Source organism: Anguilla anguilla, chromosome 12 (genome assembly GCF_013347855.1).
Source record: "Anguilla anguilla isolate fAngAng1 chromosome 12, fAngAng1.pri, whole genome shotgun sequence".
In the NCBI taxonomy this organism is placed as follows: domain Eukaryota; kingdom Metazoa; phylum Chordata; class Actinopteri; order Anguilliformes; family Anguillidae; genus Anguilla; species Anguilla anguilla.
The window spans coordinates 1,638,727-1,653,057 of NC_049212.1; the positions used below are offsets into that span (position 1 = coordinate 1,638,727).

A 14,331-nucleotide genomic window follows, 5' to 3' on the forward strand; every position below is an offset into this window, starting at 1 on the left:
CACACCTCCAGCAAACATGACCAAGACCTGACCATGTCACAATCAGCGTAGTAATCCTCTGTATCTAAATCACACATCATAGGAATACCTCCTCACTGGGACTGAGTGAAGTCATAACACCACAGAAATACACAAAATGTATGATATGTTCAGTTGGATTCTCTACTTTTTGCAGGCAACTGGAAGTAAAGTAAAACAGAACTGGAAGTAAGGCACAAGGTATTATTCTCAACAAAAACAAAGTGTACACAATCAAACTCAAGTAGAAACTTTATTAGTAAAACAAGAGGCCAAGTCTAGCATTAGCGTACTTCTATCTACGCATCAAGTGTTTAGTGCCACAACAAGATTAAGTACTTTAAATATTAAAATACAACAGCCACTCGGTTATATATCTTTATCGCTATAGACTTCTGCAAACGGCACATGTAGCAGCTACAGCTCTTTAAATAGCTTTAAATATCCTTCTTGACATGCTATTTCTCTTTTGCCAGAGCCCCATCTAGTGGCTACTCAGCACAGTACAGTACAGTACACTCAGACAGCAAGGAGTAGGACAGCAGGGTAAAGACAGTTGTAGGCACAGCAGTCCTGCCCTCTAGTGGACAGGAGGCTCCAGTGAAGGTGCAGCAGAGTTCCCTAGACGACCGACCACTGCAGGATGCTCATGTCCGTCCCTCCGGTAGAGATCAGGTGACTGTCGTCATGGAGAAAGGCAACGTTGGTCACATGGCTGCTGTGGCCTTTGTAAACATGACTTGGAGCCTAAGAGACAGAAATAAAGACAGGCAAAGATTCAACAGGTTTAACACAAGCCTGAAAACTAGCAGATGAAAAAAGTCTCAAGATAAAAACCTAATCCGCAGGGGGAAAATCTTTTATTTTCATCTGAATAACCAAAATAATTTCTCTGCACTTTCCAGATCATTCTAAAGCAGTGCTTCTCCACCTGCATGCGGCCAAATTTGCCAAACCAAATGCCACCATGCTAGACACCACACAGGGCTTATGTGTTTTGACACTAACAGCAAAATAAATGGCGTTTATACATTTACAGATAGGACCATTCATGTACACAAATGTTGGGAAACACAGCTGTAATGTGATTGTGTATTTGGGTATGAATGTTGGGAAGCACAGCTGTAATGTGATTGTGGATTTGGGTATGAATGTTGGGAGTCACAGCTGTAATGTGATATTGTGGATTTGGGTATGAATGTTGAGTCACAGCTGTAATGTGATATTGTGGATTTGGGTATGAATGTTGGGAAGCAGAGCTGTAATGTGATTGTGGATTTGGGTATGAATGTTGGGAAGCACAGCTGTAATGTGATTGTGGATTTGGGTATGAATGTTGGGAAGCACAGCTGTAATGTGATTGTGGATTTGGGTATGAATGTTGAGTCACAGCTGTAATGTGATTGTGGATTTGGGTATGAATGTTGAGTCACAGCTGTAATGTGATTGTGATTTTGGGTATGAATGTTGGGAAGGAGAGCTGTAATGTGATTGTGGATTTGGGTATAAATGTTGGGAAGCAGAGCTGTAATGTGATTGTGGATTTGGGTATGAATGTTGGGAAGCACAGCTGTAATGTGATTGTGGATTTGGGTATGAATGTTGAGGCACAGCTGTAGTGTGATTGTGGATTTGGGGACAGTGCTCTCACCCTTGGCTGTGAGCAGGGGTTGGGGAACAAGCGCACTTTGCCAAAGTCGTCGGCAGAGTATTGATATCAAAATGACGTCAAGTTACGGTACTACAAACAATATAGGCTGTCTTGCCTCACCGAAATTTAATAACATGTATTCCAAAGCAATGCTACCCAATATTTCCTCAATTCTTTCAAGTCACTTGGCCCTGTGTGTATATAAGCGTGCAGTACATGGACAGGCCAAACATATGTGTGGATGGCTTTCTCACAGTCAAGATAGGCATGTATATGTACAATTTGTATTGGTATGTATGTATTTTGGTGCCCAGCCTTTATGTTGCGTGAATGATTGTATGTTTCTTGGTATAAATGTCTGTGCGTAAATGTGAATCTAACATGCTGCGAGGGAAATGTCCCCAAGGGGATGAAGAAGTTCTTTATGTATGTATGTACAATATGTATTTTACATGTATTTATTGTACGTTGCAAATATACAATCACTTGTACATTTAGTCAAATTCAGTTCAGAAGCAAGTATAAACATATGTTTTCTGGATAAATATGCTTCCTGTAGTGACTGACCAGCAGTTTTCTACATGAATTTCAATGTGTTCCATGAGGCAATATGAAATATTTGACACTTTGATCTGACACGTTTGCATGACATTGTAATATGGTAAGACTACAAAACACAGGGCCAAGTGACTTGAAAGAATTGAGGAAATATTGGGTAGCATTGCTTTGGAATACATGTTATTAAATTTCGGTGAGGCAAGATAGCCTATATTGTTTGTAGTACCGTAACTTGGCGTCATTTTGATATCAATACTTTTAATGGCAGGCGTGGATTTTGGCAGTGTGAATGAATGAGTTATTGACGGAGTATGTCTTGTATGTGTGAGTAACTTGGCATTTTTGTACGTTGAAAACGTGTTTTTTATGAGATATCATTTCTTTTTGCAAAGCGTTTTATTACGAGAGTGAGAAATGCGAAGTGACCCTGTAAGAAACGGTTGTGGATTATGGCTATCCTTGTGTGAATTTGTACAGTCTGATGATCGTGTACGTTTAGCAGTTTCGGTTTGCTATATATATAAAACAGTGGCTGTGACAAATAGAGGGGTGGCGTAATTGTAAACGCATCAGAAAAGGTGAAATATGGCTAGTGTATGTACTCACGGATTTGACGGGCATCCAACGAGCCTTGATTGACAAAAGAATCAGCAAGCCCGTAGAATTAGAGCTGCCTAGGTCGCAACTTGTGTACCCTTCTGTTCTGCTCCGTTGTCTGTTATTTCGTGAAGATGCACTTTCAGTGTTTGTAAGGTTTATAAGGCATTTTGATAGGCTTATCTACAGGTAGGAATCCTCTTTGTTGTTTTGTTAAGCTAGAACCGGAAAAGTTGATAGTGGAGAATAGGAGCAGACGCATATGTCCCAGCAGGCTTTGCATATGAGAAAATAACAACAGTGTGAGATAAATTCGGCGAAATGATGAAATTGTGTAGTTTAAACAATATGTTTTTTAGCAGAATGGGCATGTAGGTGGGCAGAATGGGCATGTAATGGGCATGATCACAGGCTATAGTGCGAAGTAAATGAAGTGACCATGAGCGAGCTTAGTTTCCTTATCAAATGGTATATATATAACAGTCTGTATCTATCATTAGTTGTTGAAGTGGAGGGTTAAATAATGTGTGCAATCTGTTGCACTAATGTGTTTTTCTCATGTTCAGTGCTAGTAGTTATACTTATGAGTGAATCATGATTTTAAATGTAATGTTTTAATGTGGAGTTGCAGAACGTACATACGTAGTAATTGTTTGTAGCCTATGTGGCTAGATGGAGAACAGGGCGAGGTAACATGAATGTAGAAACGTGGCGTTTGCTGATATGAAGGTTTTGCACGCTAGCCAATGAAGAAATATAGTTAGTAGAAATGGCACAGTGGTGAACTGGTGTAACTTTTTAATGAAAGGAATACATTTGCCGTCATAAAATGCATATGGGTGGCCGTGAGTGAGTTTTGGTAAAGCAAATATAAGCGTAAGAAAACGTTAGTGTAAAAGAGGAAATTATCTGCCTGAGGGCGAGTCGGGATTCAAGCCTTAAACCGGAGGTTTACCAGTCTGTGACTTCGTTAGTGCAGCACCATGCCATAGCTATGCAATACGTGAAATATCATTAGCAAACCTGCCGGTGGTTTTAAAGAAGAACACAGGCCATTAAGCACAGAAGAGCTCCCGTTGAATCCATATGGCTTAGCAATATTGTAGCCGGTTAATAACTGAACGTACAGACGGTAAGTCATAATGCATATGGCTTAGCAATATTGTAGCCGGTTAATAACTGAACGGTGAACGGCGGGTAGATATGGTGCAAAAGCAATAATTGATAAGTAGTAGACAATTATTAGTGAGGATCGAAGTAGGTTAAAGAAACGTGTTCCTAGCTGGGCTTGGACCTACAACCCCGTGTTCCTAAGACTGTAACCTTGCCCACTTGGCCACAGGCAGACTAGCTGTTTAAACTGGAAATGTTTCAGAGTAAAAATGTATGGGTATTTTGCGTTTGTATGCGCGTTTTTGATTGGGTCCTGTAGGTGAAGATTTGGCTGGTGTCAGTGAAATGTCCAATGGGGAGACATGTTGTTAGTTGGATAGGCGGCAGGAAAAATAAGAATGAGAAGAAGAAGAAGAAGAAGAAGAAGAAGAAGAAAAAGGAGAAAACGCAAAATCCCCTTAGTTTGGGGCTTTATTGTGTGGACATGTGAAGTTGTTTATTAATTCTGTCTGTTGAAATGGGGTCAGAATGTACAGAATTTAATGTTTTTAAGGGCTGAGTGTCTGTGGCTGTTGTGGTTATTTCTGTGGGGAACCCTGAAAAGTGCCAAACTCTCTGTGCTGTATAGGTATGGGGCATGCCCCCACCAAGGCGTAACTTGGTGGGATGGCATACCTGCCATCCCAATCTAGGATTTAAATGTCCACAGTTATGACTCAACGTTTGAATGTGGTCAATCATTATCTGCTTTTCGGCGACATGAAAGTGTATATTTAAATAGCTTTGGTGCATCTAATCCAGGAGTGAAATTTCTACTCAGGAGACTTCGGTATGATTAAAATGAGTTTCATCAAAAATATTCTCATTAGACATGAATACTTAAATTGTCATAAACTCATTGATCATTAGAAGCTATCAGTTGTATTCCATGAGAAACACCAGACTGATATATCGTAAATGCAGACAAGCAGGTGTGTCTCCAGAGATGACAACTCCCTTTTAAGGTGAACAAATGGTATCGCAGATGAGAGGGTAGGATGTCTCAGGGTCACAGCATACCGAGACACTTCTAACACAAATTATAAACTGGGCCTACTGTAAGGCTACAGTCAATAACGTATATTTAACTAGTAATTAAAATATGCATTTTACATAATTTATACATTAAAACCCATGCATTGGTCTGTTTCTACTGTCTCAGTAATGCTCTTGTGCCTTTATTTCGGAGATTAATGGTGATCAATGCCGGAGCTAAGCAGCATGAGATCCTTTATGTTGATGAAGCAGGTTCAGCCTTGGCAAACATCAGTGCCGTGGCCAGAACCTGATTGGGCAGAGAGCTACGGGCGATGCGCCAGGACAGTGCGAAGCAAACAGAACAACGCGTGCTGCCATTTTGAGGAGCTGAGCCAAATGCTCAGACGATGTTTGGGCCACAATGCTCTGGTCTGCAGCATTACATTTTTACTTGGCAGACGCTTTTATCCAAAGCGACGTACAAAAAGTGCATTTCATGGTCATAGACAACTGCTGAACACAGGTTCAGTAAGGTACAATACTTATTTTGTACAGCTATTTCTAGCCAAGAACACAGTTCACAGTGAACACTATTCTGACCTAACCTCTGCAAAGCCAACTAGGCAGAAGAATAAGCTACAGTATTAGGACAAATACAAATTACCAAAAAGTGCTGGGATGGGGCAACATGTAACAAGTGACATGAAAAGGGTTTTTAAAAAAAATTTTTTATTAATATATAAAAGAGTGAAATATACAGTGTGGTGGTGGTTAGTCTAGGTATAGTCTGAAGAGATGAGTCTTCAGGCCGCGGCGGAAGATGGGTAGTGAGGGGGAGGTTCGGAGAGAGATGGGGAGTTCGTTCCACCACTGGGGAGCTAGGGTAGAGAAGCTCTGTGATCCCTTTGGGCGGGTGGGAGGGGTTACAAGGCGCCCTGCTGCCGCATGAGCAGGCACATAGAACCGAGTCATGTCCGGCAAGTAGATGGGGGCTGTCCTGTTGGCAGCAGTGTAGGCAAGGGTCAGGGCTTTGAACCGAATCCTGGCGGTAGCCAGTGGAGTGATCGCAGCAGAGGAGTGACGTGGGAGAATTTGGGAAGGTTGTAGATGAGTCTGGCAGCGGCATTCTGAATCATCTGTAGTGGCTGTATGGCACAAGCTGACAGGCTTGCAAGGAGAGCGTTGCAGTAATCAAGGCGAGAGGTCACCGTAGCCTGGACGAGCAGCTGGGTGGAGTGCGTTGTCAGGTATGGTCGAATCCTTCTGATGTTGTACAGAAGGAATCTGCAGGACCATGATGTTGCCATGATGTGCTCCTTGAGGTCCAGTTGGTCATCCAGGACCACCCCCAAGCTCTTGGCAGAGTGAGAGGCAGTCACTGTGGTGCCATCAACCTTGATTGAGAGCTCACAAAGTAAGGAGGTCTTGCACGGGAAGAAGAGCAGCTCAGTTTTGTTGAGGTTGAGCTTCAGTTTTGTTGAGGTTGAGCTTCAGAGTTTTGTTGAGGTTGAGCTTCAGAATCCCCAGAGTTCAGATTGATGCTTCTCCCACTCCCCTTTCCTAAAGCCAATAGAGGAGTTATTTTGGGACTGGAGATGGAAGGTGTATGACCGGCGTCCGTGTGAGCAGGCTGCTCTACTTCAGGCCTCTGTAATGAATGATCAGCCATAATTCATACCAAACGGAGACAACACGAGTACAAGATACCACCAATTTATTACAAACAAAAGACCTGATATATGTCTGACATAGGCAGTACATATGAGTTGTGAAGTGTAATGGAAATGCAGTGTGAATGTGTGCAGGTGTGAGCACAACGAGATCAGTGACTAGGTGCTGTGGGCAAAAGAAAAACAACAGATATAGCACAGACTGCAGGGCAACAGGCTGCCCAGTTACGAGGCAAAGAGAAAAGAGAGAGACCATCAGCAAACAGTCTTATATTCCCCAGTCAGGGGTTAGCAATCCAGTAATGAAGCTGATTACTGCTGCTTCTGCACCTGTAAACCACAAGAGAACAGACAATCCCCCAGCAGGGAAACAGAGGGGCCCAACCCACCAGCAGGGAAACAGAGCGACGCACCCCCCCCAGCAGGGCAACAGGGGCACAACCTCCCCAGCAGGGAAACAGAGGGGCACAACACCCCAGCAGGGAAACAGAGCGACGCACCCCCCCCAGCAGGGAAACAGAGGGGCACAACCCCACCAGCAGCAAAACAGAGAGGCACAACCCCCCAGCAGGGAAACAGAGGGGCACAACACCCCAGCAGGGAAACAGAGCGACGCACCCCCCCCAGCAGGGAAACAGAGAGGCACAACCCCCCCAGCAGGGAAACAGAGGGGTACAACCCCCCAGTAGGGAAACAGAGGGACACAACCCCCCAGTTGGGAAACAGAGAGGCACAAGCCCCCCAGCAGGGAAACAGAGGGGCACAACCCCCCAGCACGGAAACAGAGGGGCACAACCCCCCAGCACGGAAACAGATGGGCACAACCACCCCAGCAGCAAAACAGAGAGACACAACCCCCCAGCAGGGAAACAGAGGGGCACAACCCCCCCAGCAGAGAAACAGAGAGGCACAGAAGACTCTGGTTCATCACACCATGGATGGCGCAGGAGAGGTAGCAGGTTATAGCAGCTTGCTAAGGCGGTCTGGGAGGATGGACAGCATGAGAAAGTGTGGAGGACCGATCGCTCAGTGGGTCAGACTGGTGGAGGATACCACAAGCCAGGCTTAGCTTCCTGATCAGGGCCAATTATGACACCCTGCCTTCTCCTCAGAACCTACGCTAATGGTTTGGTGCGGATGAGACCGTCCACTCTGTGCTGCCCCCAATCGAGACCTGTGGCACATTCTGTCAGGCTGTGAGACGGCTCCAGCACAGGGACACTGAGACGGCTCCAGCACAGGGACACAGAGCAGGCCTCCAGCACAGGGACACAGAGCAGGCCTCCAGCACAGGGACACAGAGCAGGCGTCCAGCACAGGGACACAGAGCAGGTCTGTCAAGCTGTGAGACGGCTCCAGCACAGGGACACAGAGCAGGCCTCCAGCACATGGACACAGAGATGGCTTCAGCACAGGGACACAGAGCAGGCCTCCGGCACAGGGACACAGAGCAGGCCTCCAGCACAGGGACACAGAGCAGGTCTCCAGCACAAGGACACAGAGCAGGCCTCCAGCACAGGGACACAGAGCAGGCCTCCAGCACAGGGACACAGAGTAGGTCTGTCAAGCTGTGAGACGGCTCCAGCACAGGGACACAGAGTAGGCCTCCGGCACAGGGACACAGAGCAGGTCTCCAGCACAAGGACACAGAGCAGGCCTCCGGCACAGGGACACAGAGCAGGGCTCCAGCACAGGGACACAGAGCAGGCCTCCGGCACATTCTGTCAGGCTGTGAAACAGGTCCAGCACAGGGGTGCTACAGATGGAGGTATGACCAGCTGCTGCGGAAGCTTCTGGAATTACTAGAGACCAGCAGACAGGAGGCAAACAGAGACGCCTCTCCTGTGAAAGAGCATCAAACCCACTTTGTGAGGCAAGCAGAGGAGGAGGGGACCGTAGGACACAAAGGTGGGAGTAGAGTCCTGGTTCCAGGCAGAGGGTGGAGCATGCGTGTAGATCTCAATCCACAACTCCATTTCCCAAATGAGATCAGCACAGCGTCCCTGTGGTCTAACATGGAGACATGGTCTAGTCAGGCGAAGGTGATGCTCCTTATATGGAGACGTGGTCTACTCGGGCGAAGGTGGTGCTCCTTATATGGAAACGTGTTCCACTCGGGCGAAAGTGGTGTTCCTTATATGGAGACGTGTTCCACTCGGGCGAAGGTGGTGCTCCTTATATGGAGACATGGTCTACTCGGGCGAAGGTGGTGCTCCTTATATGGAGACATGGTCCACTCGGGCGAAGGTGGCTCTCTTTATATGGAGACGTGGTCTGCTCGGGCGAAGGTGGTGCTCCTTATGGAGCTCACCCTCCCATGGGAGGAGGGGGCAGAAGCAGCCCATGAGCAGAAACGGCTGAAGTACTCCGACCTGGCAGCAGAGTGTGAGAGTGTAAGGAGTGTAAGGAGGTCGGTTGGAGGGCAACAGTATATCCAGTGGAGTTGGGACTCTGGGGCTTCATCCGCCAGTCAGTGCTTCACCTTCTGGAGAACATGGGCATGGCTGGAGCATGACAGGCCGGGGGGGGGGGGGGGGGGGGGGGGCGGGAGGTTGAGTTAACACCCACTCCACCAAAAACAACAGCAGGCAGCGGCAGGGAGACGTCCCATCACTGCCTCTCCACCAGGAGATGTTCTGGGATTAAAGAGACATTAAGGATCGGTGGCTCCAGGCTAATGGCCCTGCAGTGTCTCTCTGGTGCTGCTGGAGCTGCAACAAACAGCAACACTCAGCAGAATAAGGTCTATCTGTGAATCCCAGCAGAATGATGAGCCCTGTGATGACATCACAGCCCAGCAGTGCCAGGACTGGTTAAGGCACTCAGAAAGGGTCAACCAGCACTGCCGTGGAAATTAAGGCATCAGACGGGATGTGGATGAAAATCTGTGGCCAAATACAGCAGAGAGACCAGATCACAGCATGATCAGGATCATAGCATTGCATTTATTTTCCTTTATTTATTTATTGTGTATGGTTATTGTGCTATTGCAGAAACTGATTCAGTATCGTACATTATTTGTATTAAAACATTTTGTTTGTTTTGTTTTTGACAGCATACATGTATTTGCAATTATTATACTTCAGAAAACAATATCTAATGTTTTGGTGTTTGGTATCTTTTGTAAAATACAAGCTTTGAGGTAGATGCAGAACACAGAATGTAAACTGATGTCATGAAGTATGGTCACTATAGATTTTTATGTTTTGGACACAGTTTGGCTTTTTGTGTCTTTCTTGCATAATGATGGACTCCATTGTATGTATTTTGCCTTTTACAATAGACAGGATTTTTTTATTCAAAAGTCTGACTCCATATATGTATTATAGTAAATTGATACAGAACAGAACACAGGGTTATGATCACGGTACATCATTCCTAATACCTATTATAATGTAGGCAGCAAACCTTTACCTCATTGCTACTTGCATTATCAGAAAATGAGCTTTCATCCTCTGTTCTGATAGGAATTTGACAATGACCAATTTATTAAAAAATCCAGTAATGATTAAATTATATTGTTGAACATGTCCATTGTTATAATGCTGTGATAAGACATCACGCTGGTTATCTCACTTGATAGTTTTTTTTGCTGGCTATATGAGATTTTGAGCTCAAAATTAGGACTATAACATTCGGTGTTGAAGTCTGTAAATTGAAACACTGTGGTGAAAATTGCGGCAATGCAATCACAAAACACACTATTATTACAATAAGAATATTCTTTTGATATTACAAAAATCTCCTGAAAATATACGTATAACCATTTTTTCAGTCATGATAAAATGAGATGTGGATGGAGTTTACAAGCTGGGGTAATTTATGGATCCCATCAGAGCTGGCCTTCTGGGTCAGTTTGAGCCTCTTTGTGTCCCTGGAGTAAAGGCTCCCAGCCCAGCACATACTGGTGTTGAGCAGGTCACCGGCCACAATGATCTGGTAGAACATGGATAGCATCCTGCTACACACACCGAAGGAGCGTAGCCTCCCCAGAAAGAAAAGCCTTTGGTCTAGTAGGGCCTCCAAAGACATAAACCTCAGTATCAAACCATCTGTCTATGTGTGTGCACGTGCGCGTGTGCGTGTGTGTGTGTGTGTCTAAAACAACATTTTTTGTAACGATCCGAAACTATGCACCAATATAGGAAAGCAGGATAGAGGAAAATATATTTCATGGCACTGTACATGAGGTAGACAGGTTTCCTTTAACAGGCTTTAACACAAGGGCCACCAGGGAGACACACACTGCACAGCCTGCAGAGGAATTCTCAGAAGTTTGCTAATGCCACACACCTGTATGGAGTATATTACCTTAACAGGAGCGAGCTCGTCTGAGTAAATGTTTCCCTGTCGTAATTACATCAAACACCTATGTGATAGAGCCAGAGCCATGACATGACCTTATGTTTCATCTTAAGGCTTTGCTTTAAAAAAAATAATAATACTGCTTTGGTATGACAACAAGCCTACACATTAATGAATTATTTTACTCTGCTTGGATGAGAAAAAGAAACATTTACCACATTTCAGTTTGTGAGCATATATATTTTGTAATGGAATAGAACAGAAAAGCTTTTTTTTCATGCCGGAGGAAGACCTTTCATGAGTGGCTCTGACATGCAGTCATTCAAGTGCCCAAGGGGGGTCGCTAGAGAGCAATGAAACGCAGATCCCTGTCTGGCTGAACCCTCCTGTACCCTGGGCAACACAGGCACCAATCGTGCCTCGCCCTGTGCAGCTACTGGCCACAGTCGGCACTGGCACGGTCCGGATTTGAACCGAGGCCGTGAGGCTCATCCATGCACCTCAGCATGGTGCCTTAACCGAATGAGCCATCCAGCAGCCCCAAGCCTACTTTCAATAAATGACAACTTATCAGAATCCAGAAGAAATGCTAACTACCATACAGAATGCCACATAATCACTGAATTGATAAGAACCACTGAAAGCAGGTACATGAGGTAGACAGGAAATCATCAGGACAGACAACATTTTCCCACTGTAACAGACTTTGGTACAATACGCACCAGGGAAACATCCAATACACAGCATGCAGAGACATTCTCCAAAGACTCACTAAGTTGTCTCAGTCTTAATAATAGTTTCTAAGCATCACACCTCATATGGTCACATCTCACAAGCATGGAGGCTCTGTCTGTGGTCACACACGGATGTTAGTCTTGATAGTAGTTTCTATCAAATTTTATTATAACTGTAAAAACTAGTAAAATGCACATTTAAATGGAGGAGTTTGCCACTGGCTTCTTTTATACAAAGATGCAGATACAGGAGACAGAATTATTTCTTCAAAAACATTTTACCCTGCCATCTTTTGCCATTATTACCCTCGTTACACGTGTTATATTAATGTTTTAATAATAAAAGGTTCATAAACACACCTTGAACATTTGCAATATAAATGTATTCAAATGTAATAAGAAATATAATTATGTGATAAACCTTAACCTGCTAAAAGATCATACTCCTATGTACAGGGTTTAAGCTGTACTGAGGTTAATATTGGGCACAGCTGAAATTGCACTGGTAAGGCATTGGTCAAGGAAGATTGCAAGTGTGTCGACGTGTGTGTGTGTTTTTGTGTTTGTGTGTGTGTGTGTGTGTGTGTGATTGGGTGAGAGTGTGTTTGTGTGTGTGTATTTCTGAGTGTGCGTGTGTGCATGTGTGCGTATGTTTGTGGGAGTGACTACGGATGTGAGTATGTGTGTGCAAGTGCATGTGTATGCATGTGTGCATGTGTGTGAGTATGTGAGTATGTGTGTGTGTGCACGCATGTATGTGTGTATGTCTGTGTGTGCACACGGGTGCCTGTGTGTATGGGTAAGATAATTTGTTTGTGTGTGTTTATACGTGTGTGTGTGTGTGTGTGGGTGTGTGCATTTGTGAATGAATGTGTGCGTCTGTTTGAGTGAATTACTGTGGATGTGAGAGTGTGTGTGCGATTGAGAATGAGTGTATGTATGTGTGTGTGTGTGTGTGTATGTGCGATTGAGAATGAGTGTATGTATGTGTGTGTGTGTGTATGTATGTGTGTGTGTTGTGGTGCCCCAAGGCCCTGTCGGTGCTCCACAGGAGAACACAAGAAGCACCAGGGCGGCCAGGCCTACCGCCACCGGCGACTACTGGGGCAAGTGGTGAGTGGGCATTACCTCCCAAACAACATTTTGGAAGATTTCAGGACCAGGGACAGCAATCCGCAGAGCAGGTGAGCTTCCACCGATCAGCACCACGGACAAGGCTACAGCAGAGTGCAGGTATGTGGAATTTTCCACTCTGCTGCAGCACACCTGAGGCTGCTTGAGCTGATTACCTCACAGGTTATAAGGAGCAGAACAAAGGAGTGAGAGGCAGGCTGGGGCTACAGAGAGAAACGACGCCTGGCTTCTCTCCTCACCTGTTCCTGGGGCAGTAAGCAGCCGTGGGCCAACTTAAAAAATAGGAATTTCAGGATTGAAACTGTCAAGGGTAAAGGACTGTGGAATTGGTTGGGGGTAAAGGGCTGGCACACTGTCTGACTGTGGGAGTGGTCTCCTCGCACCTAAAGGACAGAGGGCTGGAGGACAATTACTACAAGGCCGGAAGGAGAGAGGAGACAGACTTGGACTGGGACCGGGCTGGCCTGTACCCAATCACGCTCCTAACTATTGTTCCCTTTGTATCTCCAGGAGGAGCGTACTTGCCCTGGAGAGGACGATTAATACCCCGACTGGGAAGAATTTCAGTTATTTTTTGCTTCCCCTTCCCCTTCCCCAGAATTTAATCTCAATAAATTCCTTTTGTGTTAACTGACCCCGGGACTCACTGTACTGGTTCTTGTACTGGTTTGGCAACCGCAACCTCAGTTGGCCAGGAAGCTCACAATACAAATACATTCTTTCAGTGAAATACATTTTTCAAAATAAAGGACTTCAAACATATTACTTTGCATTTCATGATATTCAAGTTGATCATTTTTTTTTTCCTCAAGTGTATTTTTATTATTTTATATTAGACATCACACATAAGTCAAGGAAACAAAAAGAAGAAAAAAAAAAAACAATTAGACAACCAGAGCAAACTCCCAAGTCCCCCTTTCCACCCCCCACCCCCCACCCCTGAGCAGGTCTACCAGATAGGTGATGAAGCATGTTGCAAGTGAATGGGCTATTTGTCCAAGTAGGAAATAAAAGGGAGCCAGATTCTTTCAAATCATTTAACCTATCTTTTAAAAGATATCTTTTAAAAGTCTTTCGAGGTGCAGTACATATAGCTTGGTAAGCCATAGTTCAGACGATGGTGCCTCTACCTTTTTCCAAAACATGAGTATGAGTTTTTTGGCTGTCATTAGTCCATATGATATAAAATGACACTGAGCTATGCTTAGGCTTTGGGCCCTTCCAGATATTCCTAAAACAATTAACATTGTATCTGGGTCTATGTTCATCCCTACAATCTCCCTAAAAAATCCAGAAAATGTCTGTGCAGAAGCCTGGCAATCTGAAACAGAGGGCTCTTGTGCTTTGGCCGTATTCTTTACCTTCCCGAACTCTGGAAATTTGTATGTTTTGTCTCTACCTCTACCTTTTAGATCTACCTTCTAGGTCTGTGCATTTCTTTGTTAGTTGAGTGACCTCGGTAGTGAGATGATCCACTTGACCCTTTAGTTTCGTTATTTCACTGGCTGTAGATGTAAGAGAGTGCTCCATGTCT

At 44.9% G+C, this 14,331-nt stretch overlaps 1 long non-coding RNA gene across 1 annotated transcript; it reads right to left on the minus strand.

The window, feature by feature from the left end:
• Positions 1-485: 485 nt before the first annotated feature.
• Positions 486-1,728, minus strand: LOC118210184. The gene is made up of 2 exons (XR_004761814.1): positions 1,670-1,728; positions 486-765 (listed from the first exon to the last, which is right to left on the minus strand). It is a non-coding gene; the product is annotated as an uncharacterized LOC118210184 (long non-coding RNA).
• Between the last annotated feature and the right edge of the window lie 12,603 nt (positions 1,729-14,331).